Source organism: Artemia franciscana, chromosome 20 (genome assembly GCF_032884065.1).
Source record: "Artemia franciscana chromosome 20, ASM3288406v1, whole genome shotgun sequence".
NCBI classification, from domain to species: Eukaryota; Metazoa; Arthropoda; class Branchiopoda; order Anostraca; family Artemiidae; genus Artemia; species Artemia franciscana.
This window is the reverse complement of record NC_088882.1, coordinates 30,524,259-30,548,386: the sequence shown is the minus strand read 5'-3', so window position 1 is coordinate 30,548,386 and position 24,128 is coordinate 30,524,259. Positions and strand designations below refer to the sequence as shown.

At 35.5% G+C, this 24,128-nt stretch overlaps 1 long non-coding RNA gene and 1 other non-coding gene across 2 annotated transcripts; one reads left to right on the top strand and one right to left on the bottom strand.

The window, feature by feature from the left end:
* Nucleotides 1-1,744: 1,744 nt before the first annotated feature.
* Nucleotides 1,745-23,269, bottom strand: LOC136040103 (uncharacterized). The gene is made up of 2 exons (XR_010620623.1): nucleotides 22,295-23,269; nucleotides 1,745-2,493 (listed from the first exon to the last, which is right to left on the bottom strand). It is a non-coding gene; the product is annotated as an uncharacterized LOC136040103 (long non-coding RNA).
* LOC136040467 (U5 spliceosomal RNA) lies at nucleotides 21,176-21,291 on the top strand. The gene has a single exon (XR_010620752.1). It is a non-coding gene; the product is annotated as a U5 spliceosomal RNA (small nuclear RNA).
* Nucleotides 23,270-24,128: the final 859 nt, after the last annotated feature.

The following is a 24,128-nucleotide window of genomic DNA, read 5'->3' as shown; positions in this document are numbered from 1 at the left end:
AACTCCGATATCTTATTTTAAATCTCAACCGGATCAAGCGTAATTTGGGGGGGGGGGCAGTTGGGGGGACCGGAAATCTTAGAAAATACTTAAAGCGGTGAGATCAGGATGAAACTGGATGGGAAGAATAGAAACCTGTCTAAGATACGTGACTGACATAACTGGACCGGATCTGCTCTCTTTGATGGAATTGGGGGGGGGGGGTAATTTTGAAAATTGAGGTATTTGTAACTTACGAAAGGGTGACCAGATCTTAATGAAATTTGATATTTAGAAGGATCTTGTGCTTTAAAGTTCTAATTTCAAATTCTGACCAGATCCTGTGACATTCGGGGGAGTTGGAGGGGGGAACCGGAATTCTTGGAAAACATGAAAATTGGAGTATTTATATCTTACAAATAGATGATCGGATCGTAATGAAATTTGATTTTTAGAAGGAATTCATGTCTCAGAGCTCTTATTTCAAATCCCGACCAGATCTTTTGACATTGTGGGGATTTGGAGGGGGAAATCTTGGAAAAACACTTGGAGTGTAGGAATCGGGATGAAGCTTGGTGGATAGAATAAACATATGTCCTTGATACGTGATTGACAGAATCGTACTGGATTCGCTCTCTTTGGGGGAGTTGGGGGGAGGGGTTCAGTGATTTGGCGAGTTCGGTGCTTCTGGACGTGCTAGGGCGATGAAAATTGGTAAGCGTGTCAGGGAGCTGCACAATTTGACTTGATAAAGTCGTTTTCCCAGATTCGACCATCTGGGGGGCAAAAGGGAGAGGAAAAATTAGAAAAAATTAGGTATTTATAACTTACGAGTGGGTGATAGGATCTTAATGAATTTTGATATTTAGAAGGACTTTGTGACTCAGAGCTCTTATTTTAAATCTTGACCGGTATTAAGCCTCTTATTTTCCTTTTTAAATCAATCTATTGATTCATAGAATTTTGTTAGAGCTCATACCATATGATCTCTTGGCTCTTAGCTCTTCTCGCCTCGTCACAAGTGCCATATGACCTCTTAGCTCTTGTTTATTTAGCATTGTCTTTTTTGGCTGTCATATAATCGTAAAGGATAAAAAAAAACCGCAATTCATTTTCCCTTCTCTGGGAAACTTATCATAAATCAAATTGACTGTATTTTTTCGAGCGCCTGTTAATTGCGGAGTGTAAGAGCTGTATTTTAAATTTAGAAACTTTTCCAAGATTTTAGAACCGATCTAATATTCTTTGAAATAAAATGAAGTCAATCTTGGCTGAATCTTTGTGAGGTAATGAAGCTAAAACTATCATTTTTTTCATATTTTGACTATGATTAATATTTTATCTATGAGTTTTTGAGTGAGAAAAATTTATTTTCTTTGTGTTACAGTATATTTCACTGCATACACAATATTTCATTAACTGTATACAAAAATTCCTCATCATCTTCTACGTTTATATATTATCAATGAGTATGCTAATTTTGTTTAATAGTGTCAAAATTTGTTATGTTTTCTAAAGCAATTTAATAGCATATCGCCTTTAAATTTAATCTCCATGACTTATTTACTTTGTACGTGGGTAAAACCCTAATTGTAAATGAATAAAGACAAACATTCGACAGGACCAAAAAAAAAACTTTTGAAAAAACTGTTGGTAATGTTACTTATACAAAGGAATTTATACCAAGTTATTTATAATTATACCAAGAGTTTCCATCAGATTCTTCTGTTTTTGAAAAAAGCTCTGATATTTGCCAGAGTCTACATTTGAGTCACAAGTGTTTATTTATTTGACAGGGGTATAAAACACAAATTATAAGCTTATAAAATTGTCCTTTAGCTATGACAAAAAATGAAAAAAAAACCTTCGTGCAAGGACTCGTGGGAAATTGATTGGTATGGTCACATAGTTTGGGGCAGGTCTAAAATGTTTTCAAAAAGTGTCTTAATTCCTTAAGTTTCCAAAAAGTTTCCCGTAGCTATTTTGGTTTTAAAACAATTTTGCGTGTGATAGTCTAAATTTTATCTGAAGTTGTTTCTTCATTTCATATGCGTGTAAAACATATTTTTGGCAACAAATATATTTTTTTAATGCACAAATTCTTTTTTATACAAGGGCCAATATTTTTAGTTCGTAATAATGTCCTTTGTCCTTTCAATAGGACCAAAAATGAAATTATCAGGCAAAAATTAAACACTTGGACTAAAAATACTTGAGTACTCGCCACCCTAGACTGTACATCTATTATGCATTGACAACAATAGCAAGTTAAAACAAGATTGTCTGACGCAAAGGCAAAATTAAAACATAAAAGGAACAAAGATTATCACAAGCAGCAAAATTTTCTATCAACGAATCTGAATAATTAAGGCAGGTTCCTATCACAATAAGGAAAATGGCTATCAGAAATCCCAGTCAATCACCAATGCGTATTAAGCCAAAAAAGCAATTCCCTGATGTGAAGTTGATCCGTCGTCCAAGCTGAAGAAGTCGAATATATATGACATCGCCAGCCTGTAAGAGCATTCTTTAATTTTATAACGACATAAACACCACTTTTCAAACACAGAAGGGGCGAGCAAAATACATACATCTTACGTCGAATGGTGTTTGTTAGTACCGACACTTTTTTTCGCTTGAAAATTCATTTTAGGCAATAATTACTCTTTACAAAAAGTCCCGCTGGTGAATAGGTAACGTTCATATGGCAAAACAATTCAGCCCCAGTTCCCATTGATAGTTAAAGTTAGAGAATTAATTTGAAATGGTAGAAGTAAATATATATATTTCAGGAACAAAAGGTTGCAAAACCAGACATGACTGAAATTTCTTTGTCCGTTACTAGAAGTTTTGTTAATTAGATACTAATTAATACATATAAATAGTTAAAACAAAATAAAACTCAAGCCAACGGAAAAACTTTAGAAGTGGTTTTAATTTGAAAGAAAAGGCCGATTTTATAAGGTTTTTTAAAGGCCACGAATTTGTCTTATGTTTTGAATAGATGTCGTACCGTCTATTCCTCTGTCACCAAAGAAAAAGCGTCCCCTTCGTAACTTCACTATCTGTTTTTCTCTGTCTAATAAAGGGGCCTATCCCTGTTGGAACTCTATTTGTTTCGTAATAATACCTTCCTGGAAAATGGTTTGAGCTCTAGGCCCATTTATTCGTTATTATTAAAAAAGATCGTTATGATAAGCAGTTTCCAGGTTAGTGAGAAGTCAGTATTCTGGGGTGGGGATGGGGAGGTGGAAACCGGTACTAAGCACGTTTTCAGCTTTAATTAGGGCTGAAGATCCATTTTTGGGAGTGAGTGGTGATCCTTGAACACTAGGTCAAAGTCTGCACCCACTGCTAAGTTTTCGTTCTTTTTAAACCTATGGTCATCATAAAATAATGGCAAGTCGAAATCTCTACCCAGGTATTGTGTTTTAAATTATACTTCATACTATTAGGCCAAAAATATAAACAACTATAATTAGCTAAAGTATAAGTTTCTTAGTAGTATATAGCTTGGCTGTAGAACCAAAAGGGTTTTTAGAGGGTGTTGACCTATGTCTTAAACTTTCTTTTCGAAGATTCTAGTATTTGCTATTCTAAGTTTCACAGAATATTCTTAAAAAAAAAAATATTCAATTTGTGTACATTGTCACCTTTTGGGAGTGTAGTAACGACGATTATACAGTGTTGGGCGATATTGGACATTGACATATCAAAAAAAAAAAAAAAAAAAAAAAAAAAATCTCCATCCACTGGTAAACGTACAGTCGTAAAGATTCAAAATTGTAAAAGTTTCCACAAATGGCCGAAAAGAATAACACATTTCACTAGCTAAAGACGTGACACATTTCACAGCCACAAAGATTCTAATATTAGCTATTCTAAGTTTCACATAATATTCTTTAAAAAATTTCAATTTCTATAAATTGTCACCTTTTAGGAGTACATACTGCAGAAACGACGATTATACATTGTTTGAAACTATTACAAAGTTTCCTGCGTGTATTCTATTGGTAATAATCAAACATTTATACACCCGCCAGCTAGGCAAACAACGAACAATAGATTAAAATACTAATGTCACCTCTAAGATCGAATGATTACAATTTATTACGAGAGTAGAGTCAAATCCATGTCAAAAGTACGACAGTAATCTTTTTCATCAAATTGTTCGAAATTCAGTCTCTATCATTACAGAGAAATCAGTTGGGTTTAGCCTAATCTTAGTCATGTAGGTTTAAGGCTTCACTCATTAGGAGTGTAACCTGATTCATCATATTTTTGTAATCCGAGTCGGATCTAATCTAATTAAAGAATACCTCACATTACTTTATATACATTCTAAAGAAAATGTATGTAAGAAAAAAAATGCGTTTATTGTCACAAGTAACCCGAAGGGTTGTAATTTAGTCTTTCGTTTGATTAATGGAATAATACAAAAAATTAATGCATTTACAATGTCTTCGTATCTAAATCTATTTAGGCAGAAATTGCAAGTAAATGTAGAAGAGGTTTTAAAAATTAAAGAATTGAGGGGTCTCTAAGACGAAGATTTCGTACATCCATTTGACTGCCATTTACTTTTGTTGGCAAAAACAGAAGGCTTATTTACCAAATAGAATAATATATCAGGGCCGAATCTAGGATAAGGCTTGAGGGGTTAAGCGCCTCGGGGGATGACAAACAAGCTTCAATTGTAATATTTTTGGGCATTTACAGTATTGATGATGCGGCAGGGGGCAGCAAAGTCTACATTTGCCCCCACCCCCGAGAAAGATCTAACTCCGCCTCTGTAATATAAATATTGTGCCAGACATGTGTAATGGGGTGTCTTTGGGCCCATGTCGTCCCCAGAGTTCGGAAATTTTAACCATAATTTGTTAAGTATTTCTCATATAATTTGCATTTTTTTTTCTCGAAGTTAATCCTCGCTTGAACCAAATTTTTTCGTTCGTATCTACATTAGGGTATATCAATGTGTAGAATAGTTTGAGGATGAGGTAACTCCCTCATGGTGCTAAGATAAAGTTGCAAATTGATTGCCATTAATTCCATATACGGGAGTTTTCTCTTAAGTGGACCATATTTATATTATTAGTATTAATTGTGCTAAGAAATGAGTACATACACCTTCCAAAGTACGCAGTGAGAAAAAGAGAAAAGGTACTTGTTAATTATTCAGAACACACTCAAGAATTTGCTCTGTAAGATGTGACAAAAATCGGTTTGCCTCGGCAATTGGTTATGATTTGCTTATTTTGAGTAATAAAACTACTATATTTGTATTTTTCTATAATATATTTAATATATAGAGTGGATAGGGGCTAGATAAGGTATTTAATGTAATGAGTTCTGCGCGGCCCGTTTTTCATAATTCTTTGCCGTAGTTTCCATAATTCTGTTTGAAAAAAATTTGCTTGTTTTGTTGTCATAATTTTGTTTGTTTCCAAGGTTTGAACAAAATGTTTTCTTTTCAGAAAATTTTCATTACATTTTAAATCATGCACTAGTTTAAAGTTTTGTAATTAAAGGTTTTCTGGAAGGGTGCTGAAACCTCATTGCCCTCTGCTATAAACGAAAGAGAGAGAGAGAGAGAGAGAGAGAGAGAGAGAGAGAGAGAGAGAGAGAGAGAGAGAGAGAGAGAGAGAGAGAGAGAGAGAGAGAGAGAGACAGACAGAGAAAGAGAGGGACTGAAACATTTGAACAAATAATATTTTACAAAGAAGATAAAATTTGGACTTTAAAAATATCAAAGTGTTTCCTTCAGTTACTTTTGTCGTAAAAACGAAAAAGAATTACAATTAACTCAATGGCTCGGAAAGGCAGGAATTTCAAGTAAACAGAAGAAAAAGGATTTTTTTTTGGAAACAATCATTACCTAGTTATAAAATATAGATTTTTATCGTGAATGAACAGAATTTACCGATGCAGCTGTAACCTCTACAAAAGATATAATTTATTTTACATTCTCTTTCTATTCAAGTTAGAATATTTGTAGAACTACTCTCATTCTGGAGAGCTTATGACCCCCCTCCCACCCAAAAATATTTATTTGAATTTGGAAGATATACTTTTTGTGGATTTATTGTGTATTATCGTGCAATAGTCTCCCGAAAAAAAGTACCGATATTGTCTTTGCAAAAAAAGGAAAGAAAAATAGACGAACACGTATGGTGTCCCCGTGGGAGTAAGAATTCTGAACGCGACGCTTTGTATTTGCTTAGTGAGATATCCTAATCAGTATTTTCTGTTGACCTTCTGTCTCTCTTTTATATATCTTGGTTGATTTCCTGAAGCCGTAAAATTAAAATTTATTAAAATATCAAAACAACAGTATGTAACAATTTATCTACTTCTGGAAATGAGGCTACAAGTCCATAAAAATAACGTTTCTATATGTGTAAATAAGAGAAAAGGCTCGAGAATCTTGCTATTTTTGGTCCTCATAATTGAGCTTTTATAATTTTAATACACTTTTTTCTAATTTAAACTTATTTGAACCAGTTATTTCTCACCCATACCAGGGCAGGGGTGAGACTGGCCCCCAGACGCCAATCCCACCCCCCAGCTGAAATTTAGCGACTTGAAAAATCTTGTCATAATTAAGATATGCCTACATAATTCAAGCATCCACCGAGACAGATCAATTTTCTTTAGTAGACCTATATTTTTGCATTCATGATGCAATATGGCTCGTTTTTCATGTGTCACTGTCATTTTCCCTTGACTTGGCAAACTTGGCTCCAACTCTGCCCCCCAGGATCTTGGACGAAATCACGCCACTGCATGCCAGCCTTCCAAGTAGAAATAATAACCTTTGGATACTGAATATTTCCTGATAAAATAACATTTTTCAAACCCTTTCAGCTATACTGAATGTGTAGCTTTGAACTTTACTGAATAAAATGGCTATCTCAATATTTTGATAAGACGACTTTTGCGGGGAAAAGGACGTAAAATGGGGTTTAGCTGCCGTCCAATACTTTGGGTCACTTAAAATGTACAATAGAACTTTCAATTTTTGTCTGAATAAGCCCTTTCCCGATATTTTTTTAGTGGTTCGTTTACTATTGAGCCACGTCACTCCTTACTTACAGCTCTGTACCACGAACTTTTTAACTCTAGAGAAAACTATTTTTATGTCAAACTCGTTTATTTGTATATTTTAGTTCACCAAAAGTTGAATCAAGTTAACAAGTATGTCTAGCGAAATTCGCAGAGAATCAGAATCCCAATCTCGGAGGCACAGGCCCGAGTAATGCACACTTTTTGGAGGAGGAGGGGTCAAGGCGACTTCGAATTTTTTTTGGATGATCCTCACAGAAGGGTGAACGCTAAGTTGTTGTTTTTTCTATGCTCATAATCCGGCAGTCTTCGTCACATAGTATATATTGATTCACCAGAAATTGTGTATTTTGAAGTTTAAGCTGTATACAACATAGAAGTTCATGAGAGACTGGCAAGGGTTGTTTTAGAAATTTACGGTAAAATTAAGGCATTCTAAATAATTTAATTTATTTCGATATAAAAAAATTTCTTCTTTGATTAAAGACAAATTGGCATTTCACACTTTGTTTTACTGGTAAGTTTGGGCACTAAATTGCCCCCTTTGAGGCATTTCTCTCCCTAACTACATACAAAACAATGAGAGAACCCCATTGTAGGAGTTTAAGCGCCTTTTTAAGTTTTGTAATTTGTTCAATGCATATAGATAGTATTTGTTATTGGGAAATATACGTATATTTTTTGCAGTGAAGTTTCCTGCCGGGAGAAAGAATTGTCTGGAGAATTTCCAGTAGGGAAAATTTTTTTGGAATAATTTCCTTTCAGCGAGGATGTATCTTCCATGAGGGGGTACTTTCCGAGAGGGAGATTTTCCAAGGGGAATTCACTGCTAGGGAGTATTTTCTGCTCGAGATACTTTCCAAGGGGGTATTTTTGCGAGGGGTATATTCCCAGAGGATATTTTCTGTCGGGGAGGCTGTTTTTCGGGAAGGGGGCAGGGTAAACGCTTAGATCCAACGGCTCCCCTAGATTCTAAAAATGTGTATTTGCATATCTGTTAAAAATGTTCCATTTCTCTGTATTTTCGTTGCGAAAATAAAACAAAATTAACAGAAATATTGACAAAACAGAAAAGTTGTCTCTTAGATTTTGAATTATATATTTTAGCCCCTCCTAGGTTTCATTTACAATAATAATAGATTCTAGAGGTTCATTCCAATGAATATACTTATGGATCTAGTGCTCTTTTAAATTAATCAATTTCATAAAATCGATGTTTTTTTAAAAATAAATTCCATCAGAGGAGCATGCTTCGCCCTTTTTTTCTATTATAAAAATGTCTTATTTTGCATTAGCATTAGCTAAGTTGAATAAAGGGACCACTGATCTCTGTGGCTTTGAAAGAGAGAGAGGGAGGGGGGGGTCTGACGACTCCCCTAGATTCAAAAATATGTATTTGCATATCTGTGAATAATTCTCTTTTACTTGAGAATAATTCTATGTTCGTTTGGAAAACAAAACAAAATTGACAGGGATATTGACAAAAAAAGTTTTCCCCCTACATTTTGAATTATATATTTTAATAGACCCCTCCCGCTCCTAATTTTTATTTACAATAAGGATAAAATTGAATAGCTGTAGTGCCAAGTTAGTTTTTATTTTATATACCAGGGGATGTCGACTAAGCCTCAACATGATAAAGAATACAATTCTGAAATCGAAATCTAAATTTTTACAAATTAATTTGCTCACCATACGATACATTAGTAAAACTTTTAAAATTCTTTTTTTTTTTGTAATAAAGATTTTTATAAATAATTAATATGGCTAATAATGTAATTTTAATTCTTTATGTAAACAATATATTTTTGTAATCTAGAATTACAGAAACACAGCCTTTATAGACACTAGTTGCCCGGAGTTTCAAAAGACATCTCTAGACTAGGCGTTAACATCCGGCGGTCCCACAGCCAATCAGTGGGGAAAGATCTTAGCTCTATTCCGGGAGTGAAAACAGAAATTTCTGTTGTGACCACCGAAGGTAGTTTTACCATTCGTAAGTGCGATATAGCACTGAAAAGAACACTTCTGGTCCCACAACTTAATTGGAAAAGCTTTGAAGTACAAAACAGGTACTATTGTAATATTTAGGTTCCAGAACCCTTAACCGGAGGTTTACAAAAACCCCTCCCAGCCCCTTAGTAAGTTTCCTAAATCGTCTGCTCATCACTTAGCTACTGAAGCATTGGCATGCTACCACACCATCGTAGATGTTTAATGCCTCAGTTGAAGGCTATTGCTTGCATTGAATGGGTTTTTTAAAAATTCTACCATCTATTAGATTTCACAGATTTCAATGTTAACTAGTTTCTCGGGAGAATTTGCAATGAGCTCTTTGTCATGGCTGAAGCATTAGCTACGACCTAGTAAAGAGCAAACCACAGCCCATAGTAATTATGGGTAATAGTAACTTTAAAAAAGCTAGTTTGGAAACCCTTGAGCGAAGGAGGTCGTTGTTGTGCCTTCCGTTTTTCGAAAAATGCAATAACGAACCCTCGGACGGCAAGTATTTTCCCCAAACGTCACTCACCATCCAGATTACGACAGCCTCGAGCTGTTTCTGAACCTATCCCAGTTTTGTCCCCCATTCGCTGCGTTACTTCCAGATATGAAAAAACCTTTGTCCCATTCATCACAGAAAAAATAAATAAAATAGCCAACTAGTTTCTCCCTCTTTTTTTTTCATGTGAGGTATTTTAGGTCGTTGCACTAATTTGCTTGCCCCCCGCTGTTTTGGTTTAGTTTTTCTTTTAATTCAGAAGTGTTTTTCGTGTGTTTTATGCTTCGTTCTTTTTTTTGTGAGTTTTTGGACTTTTTTTTACTGTCCCTTTTAATTTGTAGATATATTTGTTTATTTCTTGTTCTTTTCTGTATTATTAGATTTTTTTTGACCCCTTCCCTTTTTTTCTGACTTGTATTTGTTCAAGTTTAGTTTGACCGATTTTTTTTTGTTTGACTCATAATTTGATTATTCATTATTATTAGTGTTTTTTGCTTTGTTTGCTTTGTTAGTAGACTCCGAAGTCTGAATTCGGCCCTTAGAGGGCTTGTGATAGTGATCTTTTTGAAATAAATATCTTATCTATCTTATCTAACTAAAAGTTAAAAATGTTAAAACGGTCTTTTTTTCTTCTTCCAGATCTAGCGGGTTACTAGAACATCATAGAGAGATGCTTAAGAGCTTATTCACAAGCCATTTCTCTTATGTACGTGGTTTATACGAATTCCGCGGACCCCCTCCCCCCTGAGTATGGTGATACACCTGAAACCTCAGATAACTCAAAATTTCTAAAGCCAGTTTCAGTTTTAAAAATAAGAGGCCACTATCTAGATGTTTAAGGTGATTTAAAAGATAGAAAAAGGTGTGGTCTCTTTTCTACTATTTCTGGCGTTATATCCTTTTCGACCTTACAAGGTTAGTGAAGGGTTTTTTAAAGGCATTTTAGAGAATAATATTGACAGGCCTAAGTCACAATTAGGAATAGGCCTAACTGGACAGTCTTATCCAGTGGGGGGAGAGGCACATTGACCCCCCCAACTTTACTGGCATTTGGTAAACTTTTTGTCAAAGGAAAAAAAAATTGGGAGAAATCATGCAAAATTCCTGGTTTTGGCAGGAATCTTTTTTTTATATGTTTTATACTTAATATATTATTTATTATTCATTATTTATTATATTTTTTATATTTTATTGTATATTTTGTATTATGTTTTTTATGTTCGGCCTTGTGATGTGCGTTTGTGCTGTTGCACTGGTGATTTCTTTTTTTACTATTGTTTCAAAATTGACATCTCTATTACGCGTTTGACCATAACCAACAATGTCACCTAATTGGTCAGTCTCAGTTTCAAAAAACTTTTTATGGCACTTGGTATTTACCGAGTGACATATAGCGATCGCAATTTCTGTCTGTCTGTCGGTTTGTACGTCTGTCTGTCTGTCGGTCCGGGTTTCGCTAGTTCGGGCACTTCCAGATAAGCTAAATCGATGAAAGACGGCAGGCGTATCGGGGACCAGACCAGATTAAATTATAAATAGTCGTTTCCCCGATTCGACCATCTTGGGAGGATAGGCGGGAGGGGCAGCCCCGTGGGAGGGGCTGCAAGTTACAAACTTTGACCAATGTTTATACATAGTAATGGTTACTGGGAAGTGTACATAGGCTTTCAGGGTTTTTTTTTCGTTGGGGGGGAGGGAGGGGTTGAGGGGAGTGGGCTTTGTGGGAGGATCTTTCCTTGGAGGAACATATCATGGGGGAAGAGAAATTCAATGAAGGAGGTGCAGAATTTTCTAGCATCATTATGAAAAAAACTTGAAAACTTGAAAAGAACAAAAATTATTGCGCATATGAGGGGTGTACCTCCTCGTAATACCTCACTCTTTACGTTAAAGTATTTTCAGTAATTTCAACTATTTATTTTCCGGTCTTTGTGATTCAGGGGTCATTCTTAACGAATTGGGACAAAATTTAAGCTTTACTTCAAATACCGAGGTATTGAAGAGGGGGTGAACCCCCTCATATACTTAATAAAAACATACGAATTTAGAAGTTCGTTACGTAGGTTAGTTTGTAAGTTACGTGTATTTTTAATAATAAAAACGTTCGCAAATGAAAAGTTCTAGTTGCCTTTTAAAGTAACCAAAAATTGGAGGGTAACTAGGCCAACTTTGACATTCGTGAACTTGGGCAAGGATTAACTATAAACTTATAAACACATACAAAGTAGAGCCGCCTCTCTTGCTGGTCATTGGGAACACCTACCAATCAGGGGAAGCATTTATTGATAACCGTCTTAAACGCAATTTGACAGTATCCAGGAAGTAAAATCAAAGAAAAAAAGATTAAGTCAGCTAGTATGAAACGTTTGGAGAATCAATGGGCTATGGAGGAGAGCTGCTTGCCCTCCAATTACTGTTGACTGTTAAAAAGGGAACAGTAACTTTTAATTTCCAATTAAATAAGCCACTTTAAAAGCTTATATGATATTGCTATCTATGATAATGCTGCTCTGCCTGTGATATTGCTTATATACCCCTTTAAAAATCTGTATGCACATAGTTTTTCCGTTTAATTGAAAGTCCTCTAAACATTCCCTAAAAGTTTCACTTAATACCCTTAGTGTCATTAGTTACAGGAATCGTAGTATTAGTATTAATAGTATAGATAGTGCCTTTTGGTCAGTTCAAGATTCGCCATAGCTTACCTGAAAAGTCCAACTTATTAATGTAAGTCATTCCTGAGACATTTCTATTCACCCGTTTTATATTCCACATGGTAATAGTTCCTTTGGATTTGCTTCAAAATCCGTCTAAATATTTCTTGAAAGCTTCACTTTAATACCCTTAGCTTGTGTAGTAGCAATAGTTCTAGTAGCCTTTGTAGCAGTATGCAAATAGCGCCTTTGGCTTTCTACAACATCCCCCTGAACACACACTGAACATTTCAGCTTAATACCATAAGCAGTTACTGAAGCATTTTTTAATACGTCCTCTTAAAAACCCGTATAAGCATAGTGTCTTTCCATTTAGTTCAATATTGTTTCATTATTCTCCAAAATTTTCGACTTAATACTCTTAGCTTTAGTAGCAGTAATAGTAGTAACGGTAGTAATAGTAACAGCATTAGTAGCAGTAGAATCAATAGTATTAGGCTGCAAATATTGCCTTTTCGTTAATTCAGCCTCCCTCACAACAAGCCCTGTAAGTTTCAAATGCTCACACCAAACTCCCCCCTCAATTCAGTGTTTTGTTTTATCGGCTGGAATTATAAATTTTTAGGATGTCATAGGTTGTATAAACTTGCCGTAGGCCAAATTTAAAAGCTATTAGTTAAGAAAACGAGTTTTAATTTTTGTTTATTTCATATCCTCAACTTTTATAGTTTTATAGTTTTGCCTTCTCTTCCTTTTAATTTTGCTTTGTTTTGTTTAGTTTTTATGGCACTTGGTATTAACCAAGTGACATATAGCAATCGCCAATTCTGTCGGTCTGTCTGTCTGTCGGTCGGTCCCGGTTTTGCTACTTTAGGCACTTCTAGGTAAGCTAGGACGATGAAATTTGGCAATTGTATCAGGGGCCAGACCAAATTAAATTAGAAATAGTCTTTTTCCCAATTTGACCATCTGGGGGGGAGTTGGGTGCCAGTTAATTCGCAAAAAATAGATAAATGAAGAATTTTTAACTTATGAGCGGGTGATTGAATCTTAATGAAATTTGACGTTTGGAATGATATTGTGTCTCAGAGCTCTTATTTTAAATCTCGACCGGATCTGATGACATTGGGGGGAGTTGGAGGGGGGAAACCTAAAGTCCCGGTTTTGCTACTTTAGGCACTTCCAGGTAAGCTAGGACGATGAAATTTGGCAAGCGTATCAGGGACCGGACCAGATTAAATTAGTGGGGGGCCGGTTAATTCGGAAAAGATAGAAAAAATGAAGTATTTTTAACTTATGAGCGGGTGATTGGATCTTAATTAAATTTAATGTTTGGAATGATAATGTGTCTCAGAGCTATTATTTTAAATCCCGACCGGATCTGATGACATTGGGGGGAGTTGGAGGGGGGGAAACCTAAAATCTTGGAAAACATTTAGAGTGGAGGGATCGAGATGAAACTTGATGGGAAAAATAAGCACAAGTCCCAGATACATGATTGACATAATCGGAACTGATTCGCTCTCTTTGGGGTAGTTGGGGAGGGGGAGTAATTCTTAAAAATTAGAAAAAATGATGTATTTTCAACTTACGAACGGGTGATCGGATCTCAATGAAATTTGATATTTAGAAGGATATCGTGTCTTAGAGCTCTTATTTTAAATCCCGAGCGGATCTGGTGACGGGGGCGGGGAGTTGGGAGGGGGAAACCTAAAACTTGGAAAACGCTTAGAGTGGAGGGATCGGTATGAAACATGGTGGGAAAAATAAACACAAGTCCTAGATAGATGACTGACATAAACGGAACGGATCTGCTCTCTTTGGGGTAGTTGGGGGGGGGGGGGTATTTCTGAAAAATAAAAAAAATGAGGTATTTTTAACTTACGAACGGGTGATCGGATCTCAATGAAATTTGATATTTAGAAGGATATCGTGGCTCAGAGCTCTTATTTTAAACCCGACCGGATCTGGTGACATTGGGGGGAGTTTGGAGGGGAAAACCTAAAACTTGGAAAATACTTAGAGTGGAGGGATCGGGATGAAACTTGGTGGGAAAAAACACGAGTCCTAGATACATGATTGACATAACTAGAACGGATCCGCTCTCTTTGAGGTAGTTGGGGGGGGGGGTTAATTCTGAAAAATTAGAAAAAATGAGGTATTTTTAACTTACGAACGGGTGATTGGATCTCCATGAAATTTGATATTTAGAAGGATATCGTGTCTCAAAGCTCTTATTTTGAATCGTGACCAGATCTGGTGACATTGGGGGAAGTTTGGGGTGGGGAAACCTAAAATGATGGAAAACGCTTAGATTGGAGGGATTGGGATGAAACTTGGTTGGAAAAATAAGCAAAAGTCTTGCATACGTGATTTACATAATTGGAATGGATCCGCTCAATTGGGGAGGGGGTAATTCTGAAAAATAAGAAAAAATGACGTATTTTTAACTTACGAAGGAGTGATTGGATCTTCATGAAACTTCATATTTAGAAGGACCTCGTAACTCAGATATCTTATTTTAAATCTCAACCGGATCAAGCGTAATTGGAGGGGGGGCAGTTGGGGGGACCGGAAATCTTAGAAAATACTTAAAGCGGTGAGATCAGGATGAAACTGGATGGGAAGAATAGAAACCTGTCTAAGATACGTGACTGACATAACTGGACCGGATCTGCTCTCTTTGGTGGAATTGGGGGGGGGGGTGATTTTGAAAATTGAGGTATTTGTAACTTACGAAAGGGTGACCAGATCTTAATGAAATTTGATATTTAGAAGGATCTTGTGCTTTAAAGTTCTAATTTCAAATTCCGACTACATCCTGTGACATTCGGGGGAGTTGGAGGGGGAAACCGGAATTCTTGGAAAACATGAAAATTGGGGTATTTTTATCTTACGAATGGATGATCGGATCGTAATGAAATTTGATTTTTTAGAAGGAATTCATGTCCCAGTGCTCTTATTTCAAATCCCGACCAGATCTTTTGACATTGGGGGGAGTTGGAGGGGGAAATCTTGGAAAAACACTTGAAGTGGAGGAATCGGGATGAAGCTTGGTGGATAGAATAAACAAATGTCCTTGATACGTGATTGACAGAATCGTACTGGATTCACTCTCTATTAATTCTCTATTAATTAATTCAATTAATTAATTAATTAATTCAATTAATAAGTAATTTTTTGATTTATTGTTCAAATTTTTTATTTATTATCTATTATCTTAATTATTAATATTTTTCTTTTTTTAACTTATCTTATTAACCAATTATAATTTACGTATTATTTTCATTTATTAACTGCGTCTTCTATTTATCTTGATAAAAATAAAATTACAAAATTACTTTAACAGTTAGATTTTTTATTTGGAAATTTGCCTAAAATTTCTACGCCCAGGACAATTGCCCTCTCTGTCCCCCCTAAACCACTTCTGTATTCTTGTCAGAGAGGTGGCATATTCATTTATATATGACGTTTGTATACGATATTTGGATTTTTATATGACAACTTGCTTACTCTCTGTGCGTTTCTGCAATCTCGAGACAAAGAGAGTTCAAGGAAAATTACCCCTCATGAAACTCCCCCAAGGATAATTATCAATAAAGAGAGGTAAACCTCAATGAAAAGAGAACAAACGAGACTGCGGACAGTAGAGAGAAAAGATGAAAGGCTAAAACAATGCGGATATTTTGCCTGTATACAAACTAGGCGTCCTCAGCACAGGAGAGACAAAGATAAAAAAAATAAAAAAAAACTACTAAACTAAAAACAAATAAAACCACCACCAATATTAATAAATACAAATGTCGCAACTGGTCCAAGTATGGAATAGAAGCTATTGAAGTTAATTCATTAAAAACATCAAAGCAGCTGATTTTCTTGCTTAAGAACTTTCGAGGAAAATTATTGCCCACATCCCCTCCCCTGGCGTATTAAGAACGATTCTATTTTTAAATTAACATTGTGTAAGAATCCCCCAAGGACCATCCCCCCGGAAAATTCCCTCTCTCATAATTGCTATTCATCGTGGGAATCAGTCCATAAATCGAAAACCACGATAATGCACTGAACCGATAAAAGCGAACATCGATTGTTTCAAACGTTATGCTTTCTACAATAATCCAAGACTGAATCAAGTTTTCATTCATCTTGCATTTACATAATTAACATATTTTGAGTATATACCGCTTCCAAAGAGTTGGAAAAGGATATGCAAATCAAATTCATTTTCGATCCAAACCCCCGCGGAACCCCCCCCCCCTCGAAAAATATCCACTGAAAATTGTTTTTCATGTGTTTAATAATTACAAGGTTTTTAAACTTAAAAGTATTTGTGGACTTATGTTACGAATAAAAATAATGAAACTGTAAAAAGTCGAAGTTTAGCATACCGACAGAGGGTTAAGGGAAAGGCAGCCACCCTCATACCCACAAATAATTTCTATTCGTTTCAAGTTTTGATTTTGCTTTGATTTTGTTTATTTAATGTTCTGACCGTTTTCCAAATTATGCCAGTTGCTTTCTTCCCGGACACCCCCCCCCCCCCCCCGTAAATTTCCTCTGCACCGAAAATTCTCCCCACGGAAAATCTTCCAAGAAAATTCTCCTCATCCGGAAAAAAATGCTCGTATATCTCCCAATAACAAATAATCTTTGTGACCAATGGGTAAACTACGTGATTTACAGTCCATTCCCTAGGGACTATGAGGCATATAATCCCCAAAGGCAAAATTTTTGATCCTTTCGACTATACTGAAGCAAGTATTTTCATACCTTAAAATTTTCATCAGATATTTTTTGGACAAAAGCGGGCGAGGGAGGGGGACTCGTTGCCCCCCAGTCTTTTCGGTCACTCAAAAAAGGCACTCGATCTTTTTATTTCTGTCTGAATGAGCCCTCTCTTGATCTTCTAGGACTATTGGCTTGATACAGTCATCCCTGAGAAAATAAACATGCATCCATGATCTTTCTTCATACAGAAATCACAAAATTCCACCTTTTTGTTGATAGAAGCTTGAAACCTCAGTGAGAGAATTTTCTGACATGCTGAATCTAATGGTGGGACTTTCATTGATATCGCTTGAACGTTTGGGGACGTTTTGCTCCTTTTTCAACAATCATGCAAATTTTCTCAGCTTCGTAGCTTTAGATAGGTAACATTAAACTTAATAAATTTATAGCTTTGGAATCTGCATTAAAAGCATATTCTTTTGACGTATCTATTGTTATCAAATTTCCGTTTTTAGAGATTTCGGTTACTATTGAGCCGGCTCACTCCTTAAATCCAGTTCGTTACAACGAAATGTTTGATCAAACTTCTCAAATAATGACCGAAAACCTCCTGCTAAGGTGTTATCAAAGGGAATATCAATGGAGCATTATATGGCCACTTACACTTGGATTCTCCTGATTTATATTCTCTTGTTGATCGTCCTTTTGAGAATTAAATGAAAAAACAAAAAAGTTTTTTCAACTGAAAGTAAGGAGCGACATTAAAAATTAAAACGAACAGAAATTATTCGTATATGAAAGGGTTTGTTCCCTCCTCAATGCATCGCTCTTTACGCTAAAGTTTGACTCTTTCTCACATTTTTTGAAACAAAAAGTGGGAGAGGGCCTAGGTGCCCTCCAATTTTTTTGGTAAGTTAAAAAGTACCCTAGAAACTTTTAGTTTCCGTTAGAACGAACTCTGTCAGGACATTTTAGGGCCACTGGGTCGACACGATCGCCCCAGGAAAAAAAGCAAATAAATTAGCAATAAATTAACAGAACACGCATCAGTGATCTGTCTTCTGGCAAAAAATACAAAATTCCGTAATTTTATAGATAGGAGCTTGAAACTTCTATAGTAAGGTTCTCTGATACGCTGAATATGATGGTATGATTTCCAGTAAGATTCTATGACATTTAGAGGGTGTTTCGCCCTATTTTCTAAAATACGGCAAATTTTGTCAGGGTCGTCACTTTTGATTGTTAAGATAAACTTGATGAAATTTATATATTAAAATCAGCATAAAAATATGATTCTTTTGATGTGAATATTGGTATCAAAATTCCACTTTTTAGAGTTTCGGTTAGGCTACTATTGAGCCTGGTCTCTCCTTACTCAGTTCGTTACCACAAACTGTTTGAAATACTAGCGAACGGTTTTTGGCAATTATCTGAAAAGTTTCCGAGTGTCAGACACGAACAGAGATATGAACAGAATATATCTCTGCGTAACAGCGGAGATATGGTTTGGGTCTTTTCATGGGGAGGGATAAGCAGGCCCCTTCTTCTCCACTGTGCCGCTAGGATATAGGGCAAGGATATATTTTTCATGTGTTTTTATTTGCCATTTTGTCGGAAAAAGACTGAGAAATACAGACGCAATTTGTCTGCACCGTTAAGCCGGCTTAGATCTTATACACAGGTACATATGAGTTGTAATACTTCATGGCAAAATGTCCTCGAGAACAAGGAATCGAAAGATCCACCCTATTGTTCATTTTGTTCCGGTTCCTGCATAATCAACGAATTGATGCGTGGTTAGAGATTTTGTTCTTGCCAAGTCACATATCATTCGGGTACTTGATATGTTATCAAACAGTTTGTGGTAACGAACTGTAGTAAGGAGCGACCCGGCTAAATAGTAACCGAAACTCTAAAAATGGAATTTTGATACCAATAGTTACATCAAAAGAATTGCATTTAACTGCTAATTTTGAATATATAAGTTTCATCAAGATCAGTTATTTCCATCAAAAGTTAGGAGCCTGAGAAAATTTGCCTTATTTTAGAAAATAGGAGTAAACACCCCCTAAAAGTCATACAATCTTAACAAAAATCACACCATCAGATTCAGCGTATCAGAGAACCTCATTGTAGAAGTTGCAAGCTCCTATCTACAAAAATGTGGAATTTCGCTCCTTACTTTCAGTTGAAAAAACTTGTTTATTTATTAAATTTCTGAACGTTTTTGAATCAATGCATGTTTTGACTTTGACTCTCCGCAAAGGAATGTTTAAAACGAAATTTGCATACCAATTTTTTATTTTTTTTGCTAAATGGCTTTTTCATATTGTGTTTGAGGAAAAAATGATTTTGAGGAAAAAAGAGCGGGGGAGGAAGTTTAGTTGCCCTTCAATCTTTTGCTTAATTAAAAAGGCAACTAGAACTTTAAATTTTTTACTAATCTTTTTATTAGTAAAAGATATACGTAACTTACAAATGAGCTTACGTAAAGAACTTTTTATTCTTATGTTATTATTACATATATGAGAGGGTTCGCCCCCTCGTCAGTACCTCTCTCTTTACACTAAATCTTAAATGTTGTCCCAATTCATTAAGAATGACCCGTGAATCACAAAGCCGTGGAATAAATGGTTGACATTACTAAAAGTACTTTATCGTAAAGAGCAGGGTATTAGGAGGAGGTGAGCCCGTCATAAGGGTAATAATTTCTGTTTTTTTAAGTTTTAATGCTGCTCCTTACTTCCAGCGGAAAAAAACTTTTTCATATTTATTTTTTCATATTTTTTGTTTAAATAATGCTAGTAAATCCTGCGCTCCCTTCATGGAAATTTTCTTCCCCCATGGCAAATTCCTCGATAGAAATCTCCCTCATCATATCCCACTCTTCTCAACCCCTCCCCCAAACCAAAAAATCCTCTTGAAAACGCCTGTACACTTCCCAATAACTATTACTATATGTAAACACTGGTCAAAGTTTGTAACTTTTAGCCCCTCCCAAGGGGACTATGGGGGAGTAAGTTGTCCCCAAAGACATAGTTATAAGGTTTTCAACCACGTTGAATGAAATGGCTATCTCAGAATTTTGATCCGTTGACTTTGGGAGAATAATTAGCGTGGGAGGGGGCCTAGTTGCCCTCCAATTTTTTTCACTTAAAAACGGCACTAGAACTTTTCATTTCCGTTAGAATGAGCCCTCTCGTAACATTCTAGGACAACTGGGTCGATACGATAACCCCTGAAAAAAAAAACACGCATCCGTGATCTGCCTTCCGGCAATAAATACAAAATTCCGCATTATTGTATATAGGAGCTTGAAACTTCTACAGTAGTATTCTCTGATACGCTGAATCTGATGGTGTAATTTTCGTTAAGATTCTATGACTTTTAGGGGGTGTTTCACCCTATTTTCTAAAATAACGCAAATTTTCTCCGGCTCGAAACTTTTGATGGGTAAGACTAAACTTGATTAAACTTATATATTTAAAATCAGCATTAAAATGTAATTCTTTTAATGAAGCTATTGATTCAAAATTCCATTTTTTAGAGTTTTGGCTACTATTGAGCTGGGTCGCTCCTTACTACAGTTCGTTACCACGAACTGTTTGAAAATTGTAAATTACAATATATTTTCATTTTGTAATTAGAGTAAAGTTGTCCGGTTAAAATTTTAGAAGCTTAATAGCGGAAATTCGAGCAGAAAAATTACTATATGACAATAAGTGGTAAAAAGGGAGGGGGGTAGTGTATAAAATACAAAGAGTAGAATTAGTAGGGTTCTTTTCCTGAAACCCTTCTAAATAGATATTTTATAAGTAGTTATCTTGGTCGATTTTTTTTTCATCGTTTTAAAAAAAATTTTTCGTCATGGTGAAAAAAAGTTCTGTAAAAGAGATGTATTTACTACCATACCCTGAAATCTGAAGCTTTTCCTCAAAAGTGATAGTCTAGATGAATTTTTAACGAGTAAAATTTTTTTTATCTTTCAAACCCTTGTTATTGCAAATTTAAGGTCGTGTTTGTTATGCTAGTCCAGGAATTTATGTTATTTTCTGCGGATGTAGTTTTAGTAGTATGTCATTAAAGTTGCCCATGAACTGCTGTTCATTGAAAATGTTTTCGCATCATATGATTTTTTGGCCCGTATTTACTTGATCGAACTTTGAATTTCTTATTGCTTTCGGACCTTGTTAAAAAAAACCACGAGGATTTATTTTTATGTACCCAAGTCAACCTTAGTTATTTTCATAGTTCTGGCCTCTCCTCATATCAAGATAATATTTCACCTTTTACTGAAGATTACCGTGGGGAGGGGCACTTGATGAGTCTTAACAAATATTTGAATGCCGAAAGGCAATATCCGATAGGGTTGCTAGCGGTACAGGAGTCGCTGTGAACCAATTATTTTTCGAGTTTGCATAACTATATATTATGTTAAAGCCAAGACCTTATTGTAATGTTCTTGTTTGCATTAATCTAACGTCCCTATCATTAAACATTGGCCAAGCTTCGCATAGAGCGATGGGAGATGTCCAACTCTCTTTGCTGCAAGCTTTTCAAAAATTGGTTTGATTTTAGTGACAAATTATAAATATTAAGATTTCACTCATTAGTATATACGAAATCGCCAAAACTAATTACTATTTACTTATCAACATACAGTAGCTGTTTTGTAAGTAATGCCAGTCGGAAAAACTCTTATAATTATTTTTTGTTTTTGATAAAATATTAATTATAAGCTTATATTTGGTCTCAAATCGTAGTTTAATGAAAATTAAACTAAATATAATTTTAGTTTTAAAATTGATTCCTCCGCGAGGGACTAGAGACTCACCAGAATAGAATTGCAGTATAGACAATCAGTTATTCTACTTGCTGACGCGTAAATATTGCTAATGAATGCAATTTGACTAGTGCTAGTAGCAGGATAGCTAAGTAAAAACAGTCTTGATTGATGGATGTGTATCTGTTAATTACAAACGCAAAGTTGGTTAAACTGTGGGTTAATAATGAAACTAGATTATAAAAACCGAAAAGAAAAAACGCACCACATTTCAATTAATCTTTCATATATATGAAGTCCCGTCAGTGATTTTTGTTTAGGATGGGGGGAGGGGTTGGGGGAAGGTACAGTACACGTCTTCAAAACGCATTAAATTTTGTCAATCTGCATTTTTTACGACTCAGGAACAAATTTTAGAGGAGGGCGAGGGTGGAAACCATGGAGCCTCCCTCCTCTGGATACAGGCTAGAAGGGTCTAAGTATCATAGAAAGCAAAATGATGATTATACACAATTATAGTCTAAAACTCCTCAAGGATTGGCGACTATTGAGGTTTTTACAGCTGAAAAAGTGCGACATGCTCACCTAGAGGTGTAAAAGTGATGGCTAGCCGTGTAGAGATGGTTGGTCCGCTGGGTTGAGGAATCCTTTGTCTGAGAGGTAAGGGTTCGATTCACGACCAGGCTGGTTATTTAGGTTTTGGACAGGGTCAGTGGCGTGACTCTCTAAGCTCAGCCAAAGTTGGCGCAGCTCTGAATGGGTACCTGGAGAAATCTGGGAAAGATAATAAGAAAAGGTGTGTAAAAGCACAGGTTGGCTCGCCCCCAACCCCCTATTACACTTCCTGGCTGAAGGGACACAAAAGAGAGTTCAGCACCGCCAGTTTAGATTTTGAGGGTCTAGTGCCGTCATACTTACCTACTTTAGAGATGTATAAAGCTTTATTTACATAATAGCAAGTGCCATATCAAGTGCCCTGGCACTGCCCAGTATTTACAGAAAAAACTACCAAATACCAAGGATTAAGTACACACTGGAACCTAATGTATAGGATCCTTTTATAGGAGCAATCTTTCATATCAAAGGTGGATTAAGTATATATTGCAGCCTCTTGTATAGGACACTTTTTTGGGAACAATCCACGTATCAAAGATAGATTAACATTGTGATGTCAAATCGTAACGTTTTGCTTTATAGTTTACACCATTCTGCAATCCAAATCAGATGCCATTCACCAATATCCTACTGAGCTTTCACAGTTAACTCGAGGAAAACGTTACGTGAGGTTGCATTATCAATTTGGTTAGATAATACTGCTATAGATGAATAAATAAATCCAACAGCATACATTGCTACAAATTGGAGTTTTGCTACCCCCCACTACCGTATACCTTCTAAAGTTTAATGCGGCATTTGCATTTTATCAAATACTGTACATATTTTGAGTAGTGCGCTTTAAAATTATTAAGGTGACTGCACATGACTAATAAAAATAAGTTGAATATTAACTTACAATTATAATAATTCCTCGAATGTCAAGAATTCAAGACTTTATTTCACACACTTTTTTTACTTTCAATGTCATAATAAAAAAAAAGATGTTTACATAAACTTGGCTCTAGTTAAAGCATAAAGGCTGTCGTGAAAGCTACAGGCAACGCTAGAACATTTTCTCAGTAGCAGCAAAAAATGAATAAGAATTACGTGAAGGCTTGCAAAAGCTAGCAGAATTAATTCCAGCCTGTCTGTATTGCACTACCCGGTTTGATAGTCTATTGGCATAACCAAAAGCATTGTTATGTCATTACCTGGCAAATGTTTCCCCACCTGAAAATAGAACACAAATTTTTATTCGGTGGGAATTATTCCGCAAGGTCGATAGCAAAACAGAACTAGCAATACTGCTGATTCGTTAAATTGATTATTCTTAAAGAATTGGGACAAAACTTAAGATTTAGTGTAAAGAGCGAGGTATTAACGAGGGGACAAACCCCCTCATATACATAATAAAAATATAAGAATATAAAAGTTTGTTACGTAAGTTAATTCTTAAGTTACGTATATTTTTTACTAATAAAAACGTTCGTTAAAAATTAAAAGTTCTAGTTGCCTTTTTAAGTAACCGAAAAATTGGAGGGCAACAGGGCTCCTTCCCCACCCCTTATTTCTCAAAATCGTCTGATCAAAACTAAGAGAAAGCCATTTAGCCAAAAATTCTGACATTTTGTTCCAATTGTGCAGATTAATTTCTTGTAGAACAATTTAGTTGGGAAAATTTTTACCAAATTTTTCAAAGTGCTGGCAACACTGCCTAATAGTTTTTTAGTCAACATTTAAATAGTTGTGATAAAAATATAAAATTTAAATTTGAATTTGAAGAAAATAGCAAGCTACCATTTCTTGACTTTTATTTTAGTTA